Source organism: Bison bison, unplaced genomic scaffold, assembly GCF_000754665.1.
Source record: "Bison bison bison isolate TAMUID 2011002044 unplaced genomic scaffold, Bison_UMD1.0 scf7180017864146, whole genome shotgun sequence".
In the NCBI taxonomy this organism is placed as follows: domain Eukaryota; kingdom Metazoa; phylum Chordata; class Mammalia; order Artiodactyla; family Bovidae; genus Bison; species Bison bison.
The window spans coordinates 4,975,127-4,997,542 of NW_011494718.1; the positions used below are offsets into that span (position 1 = coordinate 4,975,127).

Genomic DNA, 22,416 nt, shown 5'->3' on the forward strand with positions numbered 1-22,416 from the left:
GGGCGTGAGCCACACACCGTATTCTCCACTCAGAGGACCCCCCCACAGGCTACCCCGTTGAAAACAGCCTCCTTCTGCACCTGCCAGGCTCACCTCTCTCTCACCCTGCGACATCGCACTCATCGCCTCCAGAGATCCCACCAGACAGCTGAAGAAAAAACTTCGGAAGTGGAAGACACTGCATACGCAGGGCCCTGAAGTCAGCGGAGCTGCCAGAATGCAGTGAATGGGGCTGCGTGTCCAGAAAGGCCCACGGAGAGGACCCTGGGGTTCCCGAGCCAGCTACCCCAGCCAAGTGGTGCCCAGCGGTGAGCACCCATTTCTCTGCACATCTGGGGGTCCACCAGGGCAGCCCTCCCCCATGGGTGTCCCTCTGGGGCCCAGCCACACAGCCCCTGGGCCCATCATTGTCCCTGTGACAGGGGAGGGGCAGGAGGGCAAACCTGACCACCTAGAGTCGGGTCTGCTGCCACCCCACAGCCAGGGCACATCTGCGAAGAAGTCCGCATCACAGGGAGGGAGGACTCGACGGCCTCAGGCGGGCTGTGGCAAAAGGACCTGGGTGTTCTACCGCCACCCAGCAGGGAGGGAAACACGAGCAGGGACAGTCATCCATTCCTCCACAGCAAGCGGGATGGGGCAGCCAGCAGGTGGCGGGAGGAGAGGCTTGAGTGGAGGTGTGAGGAGTTCTCTCTCTAGCTGAGGGCCGAAATGGAGGCAGAAAGCCCCTGCCAAAATATATCCAATGAGGACCATGGGCTCACTGAAGCCTGCTGTGTGCCGGGCAGCTGGAACACCAGAGAAGCCGAAACACTTAAGCCCTGCCTCGGGGCCCCGCAACATGGAGCCGTGGTCTCCGCTCTGACAGCCTGCAGGAACGGCTAGGCAGGCTCGGTTTCAGCCCTGTGGTTCTCCTCGCACTCGTGTGCATGGACAGCAGGAGGGGCGGAGAGGGAGCAGGAGCCTCTGGCCCCGGGGACGGCCGCTGGGGACATCACAGGAGTGGGAACAGCCACTCGGACCAGGTGTGGACAGAGAGCTCCCTGGCAGAACTACACGCCCACGTGGTGTTCAGAGCAGGGGCTGGGAGGGAGGCGGGCAATCTGTGCCTCACTGAAGCTGTAAAAATAAGGCAGCCGGATGATGAGTCAAAGGAAGCTGGCTGGCTTCACACCCTTCAGGAAGAAAGGAACGGCAACCCACCTCTTCCCATCCTACTTAAACCCTGCAGGTGTCACATCTCAGATCTCCCGACAGCAACAGCAAAATGAGATGCTCCGAGAAAGCAGCCTTTGGGAAAGCAGTCTGTTTTATAAAAGGAACACAGCGTAACCAGGAATTCCCGTCTGTGGAGAAGTGAACAAGTTGTCAGAGCGTGTCAAGCAGACGCTGCAGGCAACAGGCAGAGGGGTTCCTGAGCTGGGCAGGGCTGGGCGGAGGGCCTGCTATCCTGCAGGGTGACTGGAGGCATCTCTGGATCCCAGATAACAGAATGAAAGTAACCAGCTGTCAGCGGGGTACCTGACAGCTTGGCTCAGATACCCTCTTCATAGCGCCGGGGAAGTTTACAAAAGGACAGTGATTAAAGACCTAAAAGGAAATTTCTCCTATTCAAAAGTTCATAGGAACATAAATAGCAAAAACTAAGCACATATAACCAGAAAAGAAGTATAAAGCTACTAAATGGGTCAGATCCCGGCGCATAACTTCTTTCGAATTTAGTTTTTCATCTTTAGGCTGTGGCATTCGAACCAAGACACATTTTAACTTTCCTTTTAGTTCTGAAACTCTATGATTCATTAAAAAACACTTTGCAAGAAATCCCCCAAAATGTCAAAACTAAAGCCAAGAAACTGAAGACCTGGGTGGAATGCACTAAGGAATAGAAATTGTACTAGCTCTGGGTCATGCCCTCTACCTGGGAAATGAGCACCCTTCAAATGGAGAGGTCGGAGCGTGCAATAAAATTGCGGTCCGTGCACAGAACGTTCTAGTCTTAACTGACAAAACAGATATCAATAAACCACCCAGACAGGATGGAACCCACCTAAGAATTTCAAGCAAATTCACGGGCAGGATTGTGGAGCTGTTGACCACGATGTGAAACTAGTTGTTGTAACAGCTGCTGTGTTAGATTCAGAGCAGTCAGGTCGCTAATACCAGGCTCCTTCCAAGACTCAGAGGGGACTCTAGGATACTGCTCACTGGTCGTTGCTCCCTTCCCTACTCACCAAGCTGGCGGAATCACCAAATGAAGCACGGAATGGAGAAAGCTCAAATCTGCACAACATACGGAGGTAAAGGCAGGATGGATTCTACACCAGGAGCCAGCTCTGATTATCAGAGTTCTTTGAGGGTCTGGGGAAAGAGGAGAGAGTCACTCTTCAGGCTTTGGAGTTACCTTTGGCAAGTGTCCACACCAAACGCCTACTGTAGGCAAGTAAAGAACAGTTGATGGGATTCCATGGTCGTCCAGTGGTTAAGAATCGGCCTTCCGCAATGCAGGAAGCTGGGTTCAGTTCCTAGTCAGGAAACTAAGATACCACATGCCACGGGGCAGCTAAGTCTGCATACCACAACTACTGAAGCCCACGTGCTCCAAAGCCCACGCACCACAACCAGACGAAGCACAGCAGCGAAAGAGCCCCATGATACAATGAAGATCCTGCCACTAAGACCCCAAGCAGCCAAATAAACAAAAAATTTTACACAGACAAAAAGCTGTTGAGTCTCTATAAGATTAAGGGACTACTTGAAATGGATAAAGAATTGAATTTCAATATAGGAAAGTCAAGCAATAAAAAATAGAGTTATTCCTTTGCAAAAAGTAGGAGTTCTCAGAGCCCAAGAGCGGCTGATCTTGGTGAGAAATCTTATAAAGAGATTTGAAGAGCTATGCACACAGTGAACAGTTGTCTTGGGATGAGCCCAAGACGTTCTAAGGAATTTGTGCCTGCTGGGAAGCCCTTCTAAGGAGTAAAACAGCAAATCAATGGGATAGAGACTTTTTGAAGCTAGGCAGAAATTAGTACAGGAAATTCAGTGCTGGTAAGTTTAAATTCAAGTACCTTAAAAACAAACCCTTGTAGAACAACAGCCTGGGAATTAACTGTAAACCCAACAGGAGACCTTGGGAATTATTTGCTTCCCTGAGAACTTTAAGGCCAATGCAGGGCAAGAGCATCAAAGATAATGCTGTGCCAGTTCAGTTCAGTCACGCAGTTGTGTCCGACTCTTTGCGACCCCATGAATCACAGCACACCAGGCCTCCCTGTCCATCACCAACTCCCGGAGTTCACTCAAATTCATGTCCATCGAGTCAGTGATGCCATCCAACCATCTCATCCTCTGTCATCCCCTTCTCCTCCTGCCCCCAATCCCTCCCAGCATCAGGATCTTTTCCAATGAGTCAACTGTTCGCATGAGGTGGCCAAAGTACTGGAGTTTCAGCTTTAGCATCATTCCTTCCAAAGAACACCCAGGAAGCCCGGTGTGCTGCAGTCCATTGAGTCGCAAAGAGTCGGACATGACTGAGCAACTGAACTGACTGCACTGAAGAGTGGCTGGGGACTTTGGCTTTTCACTGCTGCATCCTCTAGGCCTAGAACAGTGCCTGGAACAAAATGGGTGTTGCTAAGGCTGCTCATTTCTCATCTAACATCCACGTTTTCCTTCTTTCTCAGTATCAGAGTCCCCGTATTGCCAGGTCTAACAGTGGTGCCAGCTATAAAGGTTCACCTGTAGACTCCCTGTCAATAGAAGTGGTCAAGTCATGAGATGGAGCTTCTTGGAAAACATTTTGAAGAAAGCTTACTCCGTTAAAAAAGCATGCCCTTTGGCCCTTGGGCCATCCTCATTCCTGCTGCTCGGAACATGAATGCAATGGCTGGAGCTGCAGCAGCCAGGATTGTGTCCACAATATAGACTTATCTGCAGGACCCACTCTAGGAAGGACCTGTGTCTTTGGTACCAGGTCGAGACTGCCTACCTCTGCAGAGAAAAATAAGCCTCAACCTTGTTTCAGCTCTACGATTAGTGTTACATTTTCATTGTGTGTTTGCGTGCTCAGCTGCTTCAGTCATGTCTGACTCTTTGTGACTCTATGGACTGTAGCCCTCCAGGCTCCTCTGTCCATGGGATTTTCCTGGCAAGAATACTGGAGTGGGTTGTCATGCCCTCCTCCAGAGGACTTTCCTGATCCAAGGGCTGAAACCATGTTTCTTATGTCTCCTGCATTGGCAGGTGGTTCCTTTACTGCTGAGCCACCAGGGAAGCCCCATTTTTTTAACTGTGGCCAAATCTAATTCTGATATATGGGTGTGCAGTATACACATACATAAATATATTGTATATATTTACAATGTATACAGTGGATAAATGTACATGTGTCTTTCTTTTAAATTTTCAACTTCCAAAAACTTTTTCAAAACATACCTCGTTACTTTTCCCACTCCAAATCTCTAAGCAGTTTTTAAGCAGGGGTTAGTTGATTGTGATGATCAAACTAGTTTTCAAGCCACTGAGTCGATGATGCTTCCATCTGTGTCAGCTAAATCTACACAGAGCAGAACAAGTAAGAGTTCTGGAATCCTCACTCACTTACCTGCTAGCTGTCCCACCTGAAACACCCTGCTTAACGCTCACTGAGCCTCAGTTTTACCACCAGTAAATCAAGTCAACATTGTAAACAGATGCTTCATAAATATTTATTGCAGTTGTTATGACATGAATTCTAAAGCAAACTGAGATGTTTTAGGAAAATGCCAATGGCTGTCTCTGAACCAACGCTGGGAATACCACTTGGACAACCTGATGGACCGTGACAACTCCCACGCTGCGGTGCTTGGAGGAAAAGAAGATGAGTCACATGGAGAGACCTCCTCTGAATGGCAGCTCCTGGGACTCAGTGGTACTACTTAAGTTGAACTGATAAATGCGGCTGGACCAAAGAATGACTCACCCAGGGACTGAACGCCCCTGACGCTTTCCACGTCTCTGTTTCCTCCTCTTCTCTTCATTTCTTCCCCGTTCTTCACTTCCTCTCCGTAACGTGCAGCCTCTGCTTTTCTGGCTCACGTGGTAGAAAAACATGACTGTAGAGAACCCTCTAAGTCACGTGTTACTGATTCCACCAGCCAGGAGGAAACAGTCCTCCACGTCCACGTTTACAGGGAGGAGACTCGGGGTCAGCTTAGCAATGTGCCCTCTGTGCCCTCAGGAACTATATGGTCAGGGCGGGGTGGGTGAGCCCCACTACAGGAACCCAGCCAGTACTAATAACAACGTGGACAGAGAGAGGAACAGCGCCCCCCACTCAAGGGACAACCGGAGAGAAAAGCAAAGCTTTCATCAGGAGAACTGAAGTCACATTTTCTCTGAGTGAACAGAGACTCTGAGCCAGAACCAAGGAAGAAGTCCAAGTGGCGAGCTAAATTGTGTGAAATGCTAACTCTTCAAAAAGGCATCGTCCCAACCTAACCCGGTGACACGTCGGGCTGGTAACTGGGTATAATTGAGAGATGAACCCGAATGAAGGCACCCTGGCCATTGCATGGACAATTCAGAGAACAGAGACTTGCAGGTGAATAGAGCGCTGGCAGTGATCAAATAGTTTGCTAAATATTCAGATAGCATTTCCCTCAAAGTACAAATCCTCATGATGGATTGAGTATACGAAAAAAAAAATAATGTCTCTCATCAGCCACTTTTAACGTATGTCATCCTGGAAAATAAAAAGTCTATCTGTGGATTTCTTTTTCTGCAAGGGTTGCTTTGAAGATGACGTGCAGCCCCGTTACCAGGGACAGGGGTACCGGTCCCCAGGGGCTTACTTGGCTGTTCCCCTAACTCCTCTGTAAGTCTCTTCCTTTGGGAAGGAAAAAGATAACAGCATGTCATCCCTAGAATATAAACACACGGCTTCCTCACTCATCACTCCACAGGTAGGTTTACTGCATGAGCCCAGCAGTGCCATCCAGCCTATGTCACAGCTCAGCATCCTTGGTGACTGAGGCTCTGACGCCTCTGTGGAGGCTGGAGCAACATCACCCATCACCTGGGGCAGAAAGAGTTGGCAGTTGCAGAAGAAACTCTGTAAGGGAGGCTAAATCTTTCTAGATGGACCTTTTCTTTTTTTCTTGACGCTGATAGAAGCTTTATGGGTTTCTTAGCACCCAAATTACAATGAGGGGTAAGTCTCCCTGTGACATCTGCTGCTGGGGGGAAACAGAATAAGAAACAGTTTTGAAGTAAATGCCTTTGACACTGAGAGATGCTGGGGGACCTGAATTCAGGTGAAAGGAAGAGGGTATCCTGTTTAGAGCTGCTCTCAGTGAGTACCTGATGATCCCGCAGCCAACGCAGCAGGGTGGAGCTCGCTGTGGGGCTTTGAGGGTGTGCAGACCTGGGCTTGTATTTCAGTTCAGGCCCTTAGGACCTGCAGGGCCTGGGGAAATTTTCCTAATTTCTCTGGGTTTCTGCTTCCTCTTCTGCAAAATGGGGATCATCTCCTGTCCATGACTGTGAGAATTAGTGATGCCGCATGAAGACCTGGAACCAAGCCCCACACAGAGGAGCATCTCAAATGAAGGACATCTCGAGTTATTATGAATGTCCTTGAAGTAACATAATACATCACCAGGCTTTCAAAAGAGCTTCTGCTTCTTTGTGTTTCTTCACGTTTCCTCACAGGTATCAATGATGACCCATCCATCAGTGGCTCAAGGGGAATTTGTATAAGCCTTTAAGCTCAGCCTCCCCAGTTGCACTGCTCACAGTGGGGACATCTGTCAAGCTGGTAAAACTGCCGAGTCCTGGGCCCCACCCCAGATCTCAGCAGAGGGGGGCCCAGGACTCTGCATGTTAACTGAGTTCTACATGTGAACTTGGGAGGATTTCTAGTCAATTCGCAACAGGTTTTTTTTAATTCACTGGAGATTTGTTTAAAGGCAGTCAAAGAAGACAGGACAGTGGTGTTTCAGCTGGTGAAGACTGTTTAATAATGGGCAGAGGAGGTACCCTTTCTCTAAGGGCAGGAACAGTAGGAGTGCTCTTTGGTGTTGTTCAGTCACTAAGTCTGTCTGACTCTGTGATCCCATGGACTATAGCCAGCCAGGCTCCTCTGCCCATGGGATTTCCCAGGAAAGAATACTGGAGCAGGTTGCCATTTCCTTCTCCAGGGGATCTTCCCAACCTAGGGATAGAACCCATGCCTCCTGCATTTCCTACACTGGCAGGCAGACTCTTTACCAGTGTTCCACATGGGGGTCCAGTACCCTTGGTACCATGGTAGTAATTAGAGCAAGGTATTATTCTACTGGTTTATAAAGTCTCTCAGTAGAGGAAGGGGGTGATTCAAGACTGAATACTCTTTAATCAAGCCTCTTTTGCTTTCTCTATTGCCTCTAAAAAAGAAGGGGGAAAATGAACTTATTTAGATAGTAGGGAGCCATGCCTACATCCAGTGATGGGCTGAGTAACAGGGCTGATCAAGTTCCAAGTTTTCAGTCTCACATGATCTTGTGAGATCACAGATTTTCTATCCCAGCCATTTGTCCTGACACATGTATATACTTGATGACAGAAGGGATGGGGTCAGAAGGATACGTAATTCATTCTAAACTTATCCACTCAGCAAATACCCACGGAGCACCCGCCATCAGAGAGGCTGTGTGCCAGCACAGGGGTTAGAGAGGAGCACTCACCTCGGCAGTTTGTGCCCTCAAGGAGCTCACAGGCTTGCGGGTGCCGGGCCAACTATCAGCCAAAGTGCGAGCAGGGCGCAATCAGGGCGCAGTGGGCGTGAAGGGGAAAACAGCGAACCTGCCTGGGTAGCGCAGGGGTCCAGCCAACTCCTGAACCCTGGGCTCCAGGCGCTGTGGCAGATTCCATGTCAGGTCAATAGCATTATCTCTAGTCAAAGGACTGCATCATTATCACAGTGGTTTGAGTGGAAGGCAAATAAAGTTGCCTGTGGCTCCTCTAATCCCTACCTCTTTGCTCAACATTATAAGAAAACCCTCCTACTTGATGGAGATCATGTCTCCCCGACACGGGAAATCATGCTCCTATGAATCACTCCACACCCCACAGCCACTGTTTTTCATCACATATAAGCTTTGATTTCCAGCTGGGTGTTGATAAGACAAAACTGTTCCCTAATGCTTAAGTAATTGAGTGGAAAATAGTTGACAAAAAATGAAAAGGTTGATTTTGATTATACATAGAATCTCTTCTCTTAGGAACAAAATGTGTTTGAATAGGCATGAGTCATTTCTACAGGGTTGTAAGATGATTGATTTATTCGTGTAGTTGTTTTTTTTAATTGATTTTTTTGGGTGCTGAAATCCAAGATTGATATGTTTTAAAATAATACCTTTGTTAATATATGGAAAAACCAATACAATATTGTAAAGTAATTAGCCTTCAATTAAAATAAATAAATTTATATTAAAAATAAATAAATAAAATAAAATAATACCTTTACTGGCTTTGTACATGTATATTATAAAAATTCAAGAAACACACCGAAAAACAGCTCTTTACTCAAATTCTGTTACTCAACAATAACTAGTATTAATATATCATGAACCTCAATTCAAATATCTCTATTTACAAATTATAATTGGATGAAGGAATAGATGAATGGACAAAATATCCTCATAATAATGGAATCATGTTATATTTCCTTTTAAAATAAAAATACATTTTCCGTGGATTGAATAGAAGGCAAAAGAAACTGAAGCAAAAATAAAAGAAATAGTGAAATTCATAGATCTTTCCTCATTCGTAAGAGATTGCTCTGAGGATAAGAAAAAAGACCATGAGTATTATTAAAAGGCTGTCTTATAATTACTTGTTTCAATTTTAGACATTTTTGAAAAACTTTGCCATAAAAGATTAAGTGACCAGCATACATTGACTCTCTTCCACTTTTCTTCACTCCACCTCTCGATTTTTTGGGAGCTTTAATTTTGTTTGCTTAGTCAAGATATATACATATACATTCTGTTCTGCAGTCATTCTTTCCTTGGTTGCTGTTTTTTGTTTAATTTTGGCTCTGCTTTTAAACTAATTAAATCCTCACCAGTGGTTTATCTCGTGGTGGAATAGATTTCTTCATCATCATGATATATAACATTGATTACAGCAAACGTGTGTATATACAGCTTTCCTACGAGCCAGGCACTATTCCCAACACTGTGTGCATATTAATTTTTTTTCAAACTTTAAACTTTCTATTTTGTGCTGAGTGAAGTCTCTCAGTCGTGTCCGACTCTTTGCGACCCCATGGACTGTAGCCTACCAGATTCCTCCATCCATGGGATTTTCCAGGCAAGAATACTGGAGTGGGTTGCCATTTCCTTCTCCAGGAGATCTTCCCAACCCAGGGATTGAACCCGGGTCTCCCACATTGTAGGCAGACGCTGTACCATCTGAGCCACCAGGGAAGTCCATTTTGTGTTGGGGTATATCCAGTTAACAGTGTTGTAGAAGTTTTAGGTGAACAGTGAAGGGTCTCAGCCATACATATACGTGTGTCCATTCCCCCCAAACCCCCTCCCATCCAGGCTGCCACACAGCATTGAGTAGATTTCCGTGTGATCTACATGTCCACGCTATTCCATGTCCTCGTTTGTGATCCATTTTGAATACAGCAGTGTACATGACCTACCCTTAACTATCCCTTTCCCTCAGCAGCCATATGTTCATTTTCTGAGTCTGTGAGTCTCTTTCTGCTTTATAAGTTCCTCTGTATCATTTCTTTACAGATTGTTCATATAAGGGATGTCATATAATATTTCTCCTTCTCTGTCTGAATTATTTCACTCAGCATGACACTCTCTAGGTCCATCCATGTAGCTGCAAATGGCATTATTTCATTCTTTTTAATGGCTGAGTAATATTCCCTTGTACATTACATGTTAATGTATTAAATCCACAAAAACAACCCAGTGACATGGGGACCATTGCTATCCCCAAATTACAGATGAAGAGACTAAGGCACAAAAAGTAACGTGCATGAATTACACAACCAGTAAGTGGCAAGGCCAGGATTCAAACCCAGGTAGTCTGCCTCCAGAGTCTATGTCCTGGAAGGCTTTCTTCAAGAAGCTTCATGGATGTTTTAGTCTCTGAGCTCTTTTGCTTTTATCCGTGAATGATGATTCGACTGAATAAAAAATTCTAGCTCACTGCTCTTTTCCTCTGTAGATGGTTTCCTACTTTTCTCTGGCATTGGGAAGAGATGAAGAGAAGTCTAAGGACCCCTGGATTTTTTTTCCCTTTTGCTTTTTCTGTTGGATATCTGAAAAATGCTTTATCTTTGATGTTGAATCTATTTATCATTATATGACTCAATACTGTCCCTTCTATATCAAGTTTGCCTTGTATACACACTATGATCTTTCAGATAGCTGATTCATCTCCTCCCTCACTTCAGGAAAATTTTCCTGTAGTATGTTTTCCAATATTTTTTTGTTTCACTTGTTGGATTCTTACCAAGAATATCAAAGATCTTTATACTGAATTGTCTTTGAATTCCTTACCTTTATCTAATTTTTCCCTCTGCATTAGTTGTAATTATTTCAAGTTTTCACATGTTATTAATATGATTTTTAACTATTTGTACAACCTCTTTGTAACAGATACTTGAAATTTTATTTCATCCCTTTCAGCTCTTCAATATCCCATTTCATATAGTTTTGCTGTTTTGTCATGTTATTTTGACCTCATTTTATTTCATCTCTGCTCTTATTAAGTTACTATAATATATAGTTCAGTGTGCTTTCAAGAAATCTGTTTGCGTTTTGGTTTTGGGTTCTTCCAGACAGCATTATTCATCTGTCTTTAACATGTATTTTTCCATAGTTTATCACATTTCCCTTTGTTTATTATTTTCCTTTAGTTTATTTGACTATGCCATTTCTTTCCATCTTATCTATGCCTAATATGAGTGATTCTGACTGTCTGTTGCTTTAACGGAATACAGTACAGGTGAGTTTTCCTCGACATCCTCCCTGCCTCATTCAGAAGGCAGTTCTGTCTTCTCCACTGGGAACCACAATTTGAGGACTGGGTGTTATTTTCAAGTCCTTTTTTGTAGCTTAAAGGTACGGATGAGGAAGGGGGACAATTCAGCTGGGCCTGGGTGGAGCCCTTGCTTGGGGCCCACAGTCTCGCTCCTTTCAGAGATGCAGCAAACGATCTTTAATCAAATCCCAGTCCACCGAACCAATAGTGTAGAGTATTCCGCTGGGCTTCAGCTTGTTCCTGCAGCTCGATGTGCTGACCTGGAAGCTCTTCCTGCCTCAGTCAAAGCCCCAGGGTCAAACACTGGGGCCTCTTCTCTCAAAAACTTTCCCTGTAATTGCTTACTCTCCCCCACTCCTCAATCTGTTCCTCTTGAAGCTGGAGTGTATTAATGAGAATCCACAGGATTTCATTGTTTGGCCATTTCTCCTTTCCATGGCCTTAGGGGAATAGAAATGGATGATGCAAGTTAGAGAGCCCACTCAGTTCCAACAGCAAGTTCTTTTTCTTTTTGTTGATCTCACTTGGCAATGTTTGCAGCACAAAGTTGTTCCTCTTTCCTTGTTTAGTGCTAGTCAACAGCACTCAGTCTCTCTCTCAAAAGAAAATTCCCCATGTCCTTTCAGCAGTCACTCCCACTTCCGCCCTCAAGCCAGCCCCTTGCAACCACCTGTCTGCTTTCTGTCCCCACAGATTTGCCTATTCCAGGCATTTCACACACGTGCCATCGTGCAATAGGTATCCTTTTGTGTCTGGCTTCTTTCACTTAACATTTTCAAGGTTCATCCTTATGGTGAAAATGAAGTCGCTCAGTCGTGTCCGACTCTTTGCGACCCCTTGGACTGTAGCCTACCAGGCTCCTCTGACCATGGGATTCTCCAGGCAAGAATACTGGAGTGGGTTGCCATTTCCTTCTCCAGGGGAACTTCCCAACCCAGGGATCAAACCCAGGGATCAATCCCGGGTCTCCCGCATAGGAGGCAGACGCTTTAACCTCTGAGCCACCAGGGAAGCCTGAAACAGAGCTTCCTTATGGAAGCTGGTGTCAAATTTTCATACCAATAACCCTTGACTGTAGCCCAATAACCTTTGATTCTACGGATACACTAGTTTGTTTGTGGCCCCTACCCTCCTCTTCAAAGTTATCAGTGTAGCTTCTGTCTCTGTTTCAGTTATCACATCTCTTTCTCTTCTCAGCCAGAAAAGTTTTGCCCTTTAATCTAATCTAGTCATGTGATTAGATTGAGAACACTTGGGTAACCCAAGATAACGACTCATTCAAAGATCCTAAGCTTAACCACATCTACAAACTCATATTTAGGGGTATGTTTCAGTATATTCTGTAACAAGTTATGGGGACGATGGTGTGGACATCTTTGGAGAGCAGCATTTTTCTGTCTACCATAGATAAATAAGCCAATAGTGATGATAATAATGATAATGGCCAACATTTCCTCAGAAATTACTATGTGCTAAGAGTTTTATCTGAATTAACTTATTTAGTCCCTACAATATCCCTATGAGATAAGACTATCATTACTCTCGTTTATGAATGAGCAAGATGCTGAAGCAAGAAGTGAAATGACTTGTCTGAGGTCTCACAAAAGGACTTCCCTAGTGGTCCAGTGGTTAAGAATCCACCAGCCAACGCAGGGGACATGGGTTTAATCCCTGGTCCGAGAAGATTCCACAGGCCTCGGGGTGACAAAGCCCACGTGCTGCAGCTACTGAAGCCTGTGTGCCGAGGGCCCATGCTCTGCACAAGAGAAGCCGCCGCCTCCACTCACCGCAACTAGAGAAAGCGCAACGAAGGCCCAGTGCGGCCAACTATAAAGAAAAAAAAAGGTATATAGCAAAGTGAATAATTTACCCCTGGAATCTAGTTCCAGATCCTGTACGGTTAAAAAGTGGTCCTTCTACTTAATAAGATTTGAACACTTACCCTCAAGGGTAAGGTCTTGCCTTAGGTCTTAGCTGGTCCTCCCACTACTCAGGCTGTGCGCTAGGGAGGGACATGGTCCCACGGGCTGGGCTCCAGGTACTGGAACTCCACCAAGCATAGTCAAGAGCCCATAAAATGTGACTTCTGGCATGATATTTGGGGTTATCTTTGTATACAGGCACTGTTTAAGAAAATATAAGAAAATATGAAAATATGTAACAGCATCAAGGTACACTAAATATTGGGACTTGTTTAAAAAATATATCTTATTGATCAGTATATTTTTATATTTAAATTGTGATAGTTCTACAGTCCCTTATCCCTGAACTTCATAAAGCACTGAAGATAGGCTTCAGGTTTTTTATTGCGGGTTCTTTTTTTTTTTTGGTAAGTTTGTGACAAACTAATTTGGGGGCAAAACTTGACCTGCACTGGCCTAGGACTATTTATAGTCTTTCTTTAACCCATTAGTAGTGAACATTCCCATACTTAACTGCAGAATGATCAAAGTGCTTGATTATAGGGTGTTGCCCCAGACTCTGCTGGGGATGTTATTATGTGGTAGATACATCCTATTACCTGAAATATCTGACTTCCAAGACACATTTGGCCCCAAGGTTTGAAACAGATGTTTGTGGAGCTGTAGGAGATATACCTGCTAGAAATGCTGTTCATTTAGTCTATAATCAGTACACATGAGTCTATTGACACCTTGTAATAAGTTCCCTCACCTGCACACCAAGCATGCTGGCCTGCTTTGCAGGTTTACCCGGGGTCTTTGTCCTCATTTAAAATGTCTGAGCCCCTAATCTAGGAGCTAGCTCATCTCCTAGAGGCTTGTTTAAAATAAATACTATGTGAGTCCAATATACTTAATGGAAACATTTCAACATAATAAGAAGCCAGCATGATCCAGCTCCAGAATAACACAGGATGTCTTATAAGCCCCGTGTGGATTAGAGAGAAGAGGAAAAGCAGGTTGTTAATTATGGCGTGCTTTAAAGAGAGTGACAAAAAGTCCTTCCCTGGCTTGAGAGGCTCTTAGAAAGGCTGATCCTGTGAAGCGTGGCAGAGAAAGAGCTGACTGGAAGCCCATGAAGTCTGGACACTGGTGTTCCCTACCATCTCATGTTGGGCATCAATACACAGGATACTTGCTGGGCTGGGCCTCTGTTTACTCATCTATGAAAAGACATGGTTTGATGAGTTCAGGAAAGCTAGAGCCGATAGTGGGAAGGAACATCCTTTCATGTGGCAGATAGGTCTTTAAGAACACAAATTCAAACCGCACTTTAGAACCTCATTTTTAACCCAGGTTAGCTGCCTGTCAAATAAAACGCATGTTTTATATAGATAAAATGCAATGTATGTACCAACCATGAGGTCATAAATATATGCTCACTTATATGCATGCCACAAGTAATAAATAACCAAAAGAATCAATAGTTTATCAAATGTTCATCTGAGATCAGTAGGAGACAATTCCCTCTTGATTTTTCTGGAACTGGCTTTTGAGAAGTCAACCCCATTGGTTGACACCAATGATTAATTCATTAATTTAGTTCTACTCTGTGCCAGGTCCTGTCCCAGGGAGAGGGAGGGAGCAAAGGAAGCTGTGGATTTTGCATTTATGGGCTCATAAAGAGAATCCCTGGAGAAGGCAATGGCAACCCACTCCAGTACTCTTGTCTGGAAAATCCCATGGATGGAGGAGCCTGCAGAAGGCTGCAGTCCATGGGGTCGCTAAGAGTCAGACATGACTGAGCGACTTCACTTTCACTTTTCACTTTCATGCATTGGAGAAGGAAATGGCAACCCACTCCAGTGTTCTTGCCTGGAGAATCCCAGGGACAGCAGAGCCTGGTGGGCTGCCATCTATGGGGTCACACAGAGTCGGACACGACTGAAGCGATTTAGCAGCAGCGGCAGCAGCAGCAATGCTGTTGTTGTTAAGTCGCTAAGTCATGTCCAGCTCCTTGTGACCGTAGACTACAGCACTCTAGGCCTCCTTTTCCTTCAGTATCTCCTGGAGTTTGTCTAAGTTTATGTCCATTGAATCAGTGATGCCATGCAACCATCATCCTCTGTCATCCCCTTCTCCTTCTGCCTTCAATCTTTCCCAGCATTAGGGTCTTTTCTAATAGGTTGGCTCTTTGCATCAGGTAGCCAAAGTATTGGAGTTTCAGCTTCAGCATCAGTCCTTCCAATGAGTATTCAAGGTTGATTTCCTTTAGGATTGGCTGGTTTGATCTACTTGCTGCCCAAGGGACCCTCAAGAGTCTTCTCCAATACCACAGTTTGAAAGCATCGATTCTTCAGTGCTCAGCTTTCTTTATGGTCCAACTCTCACATCTGTACATGACCGCTGGAAAGACCATAGCTTTGACTATACGGACCTTTGTCGGCAAAGTGATGTCTTTGCTTTTAAATACTGTCTAGGTTTGTCATAGCTTTCCTTCAAGAAGCAATCACCTTCTAATTTTATGGCTGTGGTCACCATCTGCAGTGATTTTTAGAGATCAAGAGGAGAAAATCTGTCACTGCTTCCACCTTAATACTGGGCTCCTAATACTGTGTAACTATACACCTATCGCAGCATGAGAGGATCTGTGTCCCTCCCTGGTCTGATGATGACAGAGGAGGCTGTTGATTGGCAAGTCAGTGGATCCCTACTCCTTTTTGACGTATCATGAATAACAAAGGTGTAATAATGATAGCAGGAGGCAGGGGATTATTCTGGAAACCAGTTTTGTTTGCTTTTTTCTCCAACAGAATACTGACTTTAATCTTACTGCACATCGCAGTCAGTGGAAAGCTTCGCATTATGATTGCCTCGGCAGCAAACAGGACATCACTCAGCAACCGCCATCAGACCCAACTGGCCACGCACCTGGCAACCAGCTCAGGGCCTCTCAGAGAGCCAGAGGACGGCTGCACGCTGGCCTCCTTGGCAGCGTCTGTGCCCTGCCTGGAGCAAGCAGACAACACCCGCTGCCTCAGAACACAATTCAGGGCCAACCCCAGCGCCCTCTGCATGCACTCCACAGCTGCAGAGGGAGAATCAGGCACGAGTGCCTGGCCAGGAGGCCTCCCTGTGAGGGCTGTCCATTCAGAGGAGCAGATGGAGGCGTGAGGCAGGCTGCCTTTTGGGGGCACGTGGTTCCCTCAGCTCTCTGAACCTCGGGATCTCTGGCAAACGGGGGCTTGGCTGGGCATTTGGGCTTGAGGCCTGCTGAGAAGAAGAGTCCCTGGCCAGGGCCTGATGCTGGGAGCCCTTCCTTCTCTTCCCCTTCCTTCTCTTCTTTCCTGTGCCCCATCTTACCGGGGAGAACAACAGTGTTTCTGAATCCCAGAACCAGCCCTTTCTGCTAAAAATCAGTTCCTGGGACATGTGCTAGAATGATCTACGCAGGTCAAGGTCACAGTGGTTGGAGAAATCAGCACAGTGCGTATCCAAAGTGCTAATCCTCTCCCTTGGGAACCCAGGGTCCTTTCTGCTCTGCAGGTGCTGTTCGGGCTGCGCTCCAGGTCCCACCGTTAGAAACCTCACTGCAGGGCCTGGGGAATCTCCCCCTGCTCTAGCCCCCCAAGCGCTACAGCCCCCACCTCCCTTCTCTTTTTTCCTTGCTTCAGGGCCCCTCCTCCCTCAGATACCCCAATCCCCTTTTGTTCTATTCTATTCCCACTCCAAGCCTGAGGCATTTGGTGGAGAACTCATTTATTTACTGGAAGCTGAGATTGGTTCAAGGAATCCTGCCTCTGAGGAAGATTCACTTTTTTTTGAGACCTCAAGAGGATGGTCCTGCTTACCCCTAAGGAACAAACCACAAACCGTGGGATTTCAGCCTCCAGAGATGGGCCAAGGGAAATCTTTTAGAGTGGGAATAGCTAAAATGAAACCAGAGACAGTTCCTCGATTTGTTGTGCATACGATTGCTACTGGTTCACTTGCAAAGTAAGGCTAGAAGACCTGGGGTTGGGCGGTGAGGGGAGGGGCAGCAGTGGTGGCTCTGTTCTGCTCTGAAGCTTGCCCTGGACCTTGCCTGTGACCTTGAATTTCAGTGGCCAGCGGAGGACTCAGAGGGGCCATGTGGTGGGAGCCACGCCCACTCGCTCCTCCCAGATAGTCTACTCTACTGATGTCCTCGTGGTCGAGAACTTTTCTCTCATTGGTGGTTACTCCAAGCCTAGCTTGTTATGGGGGTCGGAGGTGGGGGGAACCAGGTGCAGTGAGGGGAGGGAGTGACAGAGGCTGAGGTGAAGGATGATGGCGGGGGTCGGGGAGTGCATGACATAGTAGGGCAGAGAAAGGAAGTAACACGCTGATAAAGAAAGCTGAGCACTGAAGAACTGATGCTTTTGAACTGTGATGTTGGAGAAGACTCTTGAGAGTCCCTTGGACTTCAAGGAGAACCAACCAGTCCACCCTAAAGGAAATCAGTCCTGTGTGTTCATTGGTAGGACTGATGTTGAAGCTGAAACTCCAATACTTTGGCCACCTGACGTGGAGAGCTGACTCATTGGAAAAGTCCCTGTTGCTGGGAAAGACCGAGGGCAGGAAGAGAAGGGGACGACAGAGGACGAGATGGTTGGATGCCATCACCGACACAGTGGACCTGAGTTTGGGTAAACTCCAGGAGTTGGTGATGGACAGGGAGGCCTGGCATGCTGTGGTCCATGGGGTTGTGAAGAGTCAGACACGACTGAGCGACTGAACTGAACAGAACGTGCTGATGATACCCTCCTTTCAGTACCCTTACTCATCACCCCTGTTGTTTAACTACATCACATCAGTTGGATAAGGATGTGCCGAGAACAGAGATGAACCCGAAAGGTGGTTCTACTAAACAAGTTTTAAAGAAGAATCTGGTCCCCGGTATAATATATACATGGACTTGAGCACATATGCTCTGTTCATAGCAGGCACTCTTGCATTGGCAATTTGTATTGACGGGAGCCAGTAATATCCACCCTAGGTGGAGACAGGAGTGGCCCACACTGAACTTCAGGGCCCCAGTCAGGTCAGCCCACACCCACTCTGGACAGCCACCAGGGGGTGGTCATTCTTCTTACTCAGCCTCCCACCCAGGCTGGAGCTCCACAAGTGTTAGGGAAACAGGGACTGAAACTACCCAACCTGGCCAGGCATCACAGTAATCATGTGCGTGAGTTACTTTACAACAGGAGGGCCCGGTAAGGAACATGAAATTAACAAGCTACCATCAACCAGAGGCACTCAGGAAAGGTCAAAACCAGATGCCACATGTTCTATCCAACCTCCTAGAATTCTCCTCGTTGGAATCCGTCTTGGCTGAGCAATGCGTGCGCCACCAGGAAGGACCCTGAGTCAGAATGATTGGCCAGAGACAACCTGGAAACTAACCCCGTAATCATAAAACGTGAGACTGCGAGCCATGTGACACAGCAGTCCTCCCGTTCCCTTACCTGCTGCTCTCTGCCCTGGGGCCCCTTCCCAATAAAGTCACTTGCTTTGTCAGCACGTGTGTCTCCTCAATAATCCACTGCAGAGAGTTAGACAAGAACTCATTCTCAGGCCCTGGAAGGGGTCTCCTTCCTGCAACACGAGGACCCCAGGGCAAAGGGGTGAGCAGCCCCCTCCCGTGGGCTCTCAGGAGCATGGCAGGCCAGCTTCTCTGCCGTATTTTCGATGGTTTGTTTTCTGCAGGATTTTTCTCTGCTCTGCCAGTCATTCTCTTTGTTTCAGGGAATGACTGTGCTGGATTTATTGGCTATATCTGGAATTTATTTTCTCCAAAGACATTGCTGCAAATGCCTATACTTTCATTCTATCCTGGGATGTAAAGAGATCTGAAACTGACAAGAAATGGAAGAAATTTAAAGCCCAAGAGGGAATGGAGCAGGACAGTGCGCAACATTTGAGTTCTAAGTCTGATCTTCCTATGAAAGGAACAGCACTGTGGCAGAAATAAAGATTTTTTAAATCAATTTTCTTTGCAATCCTGCAGAAAACCTGCATAAGCTCTCTCTTATGGTTGTTGCTGTCGTTCAGTCGCTCAGTTGTTTCTGACTCTTTGCGACCCCATGGACTGCAGCACGCCAGGCTTCCTAGTCCTTCACCATCTCCCCAAGCTTGTGCAAACTCGTGTCCATCGAGTCGGTGATGCCATCCAACAATCTTGTCCTCTGTCATCAGCTTCTCCTCTTGACTTTAATCTTTCCCAGCATCAGGGTCTTTTCTAATGAGTTAACTCTTCACATCAGGTGACCAAAGTACTGGAGCTTCAACTTCAACATCAGTCCTTCCAATGAATATTCAGGACTGATTTCCTTTAGGATGGACTGGTTTGATCTCCTTGCAGTCCAAGGGACTGTCAAGAGTCTTCGCCAACACCACAGTTTGAAAGGATCAATTCTTCAGGGCTCAGCCTTCTTTATGGTCCAACTCTCCATACATGACTACTGGGAAAACCATAGCCTTGACTAGATGGACCTTTGTTGGCAAATAAATTTCTCTGCTTTTTAATACATTGTCTAGGTTCGTCTCTTATGGTTAAATGATTGTTTAAATCTCCTCCTTCCACTCTTTGCCTAACAAAGAAAACTTTGTTAAACTTTGTTAAAAATTTGTGAAAACTTCCAAACCATGCTTCCATCCAGAAAGCAAATTTTTGATTTGTGGAATCTTACTCATTCATTCAGTAAGCCATTTCATGTTTGATCCAGGAGATCTGGAGATGAATATTATATTATGGCTTGCCTCACAAGGGTCACAGTCTAATGAGGGTGACTGAATGAAAAATCATAATATTCAAGCCATCAGTTTCAGTTTAGTTTCTCAGTCGTGTCCAACTCTGCAACCCCATGAACTGCAGCACGCCAGGTCTCTCTGTTCATCACCAACTCCCGGAGTTCACCCAAACCCATGTCCATTGAGTCGGTGATGCCATCCAACCATCTTATCCTCTGTCATCCCCTTCTTCTCCTGCCCTCAATCTTTCCCAGCATCAGGGTCTTTTCAAATGAGTCAGCTCTTTGCATCAGGTGGCCAAAGTATTGGGGTTTCAGCTTCAAAATCAGTCCTATCAACGAAAAACCAGGACTGGTCTCCTTTAGGATGGACTGGTCGGATCTCCTTGCAGTCCAAGGGACTCTCAAGAGCCTTCTCCAACACCACAGTTCAAAAGCATCAATTCTTTGGCACTCAGCCTTCTTCACAGTCCAACTCTCACATCCATACATGACCACTGGAAAAACCATTGCCTTGACTAGACGGACCTTTGTTGACAAAGTAATGTCTCTGCTTTTCAAATACTGTCTAGGTTGATCATAACTTTCCTTCCAAGGAGTAACATGGCTGCAATCATCATCTGCAGTGATTTTGGAGACCAAAAAAATAAAGTCAGCCACTGTTTCCACTGTTTCCCCATCTTTGCCATGAAGTGATGGGACATCACATCCAAAAAGAAACTCTAAGATTAACCTCAAATCTGTCCATCTCTCTTCAGCAGCATCACTCCCATTAAAGCTACCATCACCTCTTTGGACTACAATGGTAACCTCCAGAAGGGTGACACGGTATTACTGTCACCAAATAGTTTATTTTCTTTTCCTGCAGTGCCCTTCCTTCAAGGAAGTACATTCCTTCCCTCCTGAACTCAGGAGGGACCATGTGACTCTATTCTGACAATAAGATACAAGTGTAAGTGACAGTGACACATCCAGGCAGAGGTTTTAAGAGCCATGGCTTGCTGTGCACCCTTTCCTGCTATCGTGACCATCAGTGTTCGAGATGGTGGGTGCCCAGATCCTGGAGTGAGTGGTTATGGAGACAGCTCCCAGCTGACCTGCGATGGTTATGTAGCCTGAGTGCAAGGTTTTTGCTGACATAAGCCACAGGGATTTAGGAGCTGTTTGTTATTGCTTTACCCAGCCTATTCCAGCTGATACACCCCCTATATCATTCCCCTGTTTCTATCTTGTCCCGCTCCAATCCAATGTTCAAACAGAAGCCAAAATTATCTTTTAAAAATAAACCAAGCTTGCTGGAAGACTTTTGCTGGGTTTCCATGGCACGTGGAGTAAAATCTGAGCTCCCTCACATGTTTTGGCCCTTGTTTTTTCTGTCCTACTTTTACATCACTAGCTGTTCTCCCAACAGCACCTACTTGCCTCTCTGCACAGGTGTTTCAGCAGCACTGACCTTCTAATGCTCCTAACAGGCCAGGCTCCTTGATTCTGGCCTTTCCATATGTTTTCCCCACTAACTGAAACACTGTTTCATCATTTTTCTTATGGAAGGTTGCTTCTCATACTTCTGATTTCAGTTTAACTGTCATCTCCTCAAAAAGGTTTGCCCTATTTTTTTTTTCGATTAAAATTAAGTACCCGGACTGGAATGGGTGAATTTAACTCAGATGACCATTATATCTACTACTGCGGGCAGGAATCCCTCAGAAGAAATGGAGTGACCATCATGGTCAACAAAAGAGTCCGAAATGCAGTACTTGGATGCAATCTCAAAAACGACAGAATGATCTCTGTTCGTTTCCAAGGCAAACCATTCAATATCACAATAATCCAAGTCTATGCCCCAACCAGTAACACTGAAGAAGCTGAAGTTGAACGGCTCTATGAAGACCTACAAGATCTTTTAGAACTAACACCCAAAAAAGATGTCCTTTTCATTATAGGGGACTGGAATGCAAAAGTAGGAAGTCAAGAAACACCTGGAGTAACAGGCAAATTTGGCCTTGGAATACGGAATGAAGCAGGGCAAAGACTAATAGAGTTTTGCCAAGAAAATGCACTGGTCATAACAAACACCCTCTTCCAACAACACAAGAGAAGACTCTATACATGGACATCAACAGATGGTCAACACCGAAATCAGATTGATTATATTCTTTGCAGCCATAGATGGAGAAGCTCTATACAGTCAGCAAAAACAAGACCAGGAGCTGACTGTGGCTCGGACCATGAACTCCTTATTGCCAAATTCAGACTTAAATTGAAGAAAGTAGGGAAAACCACTAGACCATTCAGGTATGACCTAAATGAAATCCCTTATGATTATACAGTAGAAGTGAGAAATAGATTTAAGGGCCTAGATCTGATAGATAGAGTGCCTGATGAACTATGGAATGAGGTTCATGACATTGTACAGGAGACAGGGATCAAGACCATTCCCATGGGAAAAAAAATGCAAAAAAGCAAAATGGCTGTCTGGGAAGGCCTTACAAATAGCTGTGAAAAGAAGAGAAGCGAAAAGCAAAGGAGAAAAGGAAAGATATAAACATCTGAATGCAGAGTTCCAAAGAATAGCAAGAAGAGATAAGAAAGCCTTCTTCAGCGATCAATGCAAAGAAATAGAGGAAAACAACAGAATGGGAAAGACTAGAGATCTCGTCAAGAAAATCAGAGATACCAAAGGAACATTTCATGCAAAGATGGGCTCAATAAAG

At 45.7% G+C, this 22,416-nt stretch overlaps 1 pseudogene; it reads right to left on the minus strand.

Annotated features, from left to right (window-relative positions):
- Positions 1-22,416, minus strand: part of LOC104989196 — a 65,988-nt pseudogene that overhangs the window by 12,586 nt on the left and 30,986 nt on the right.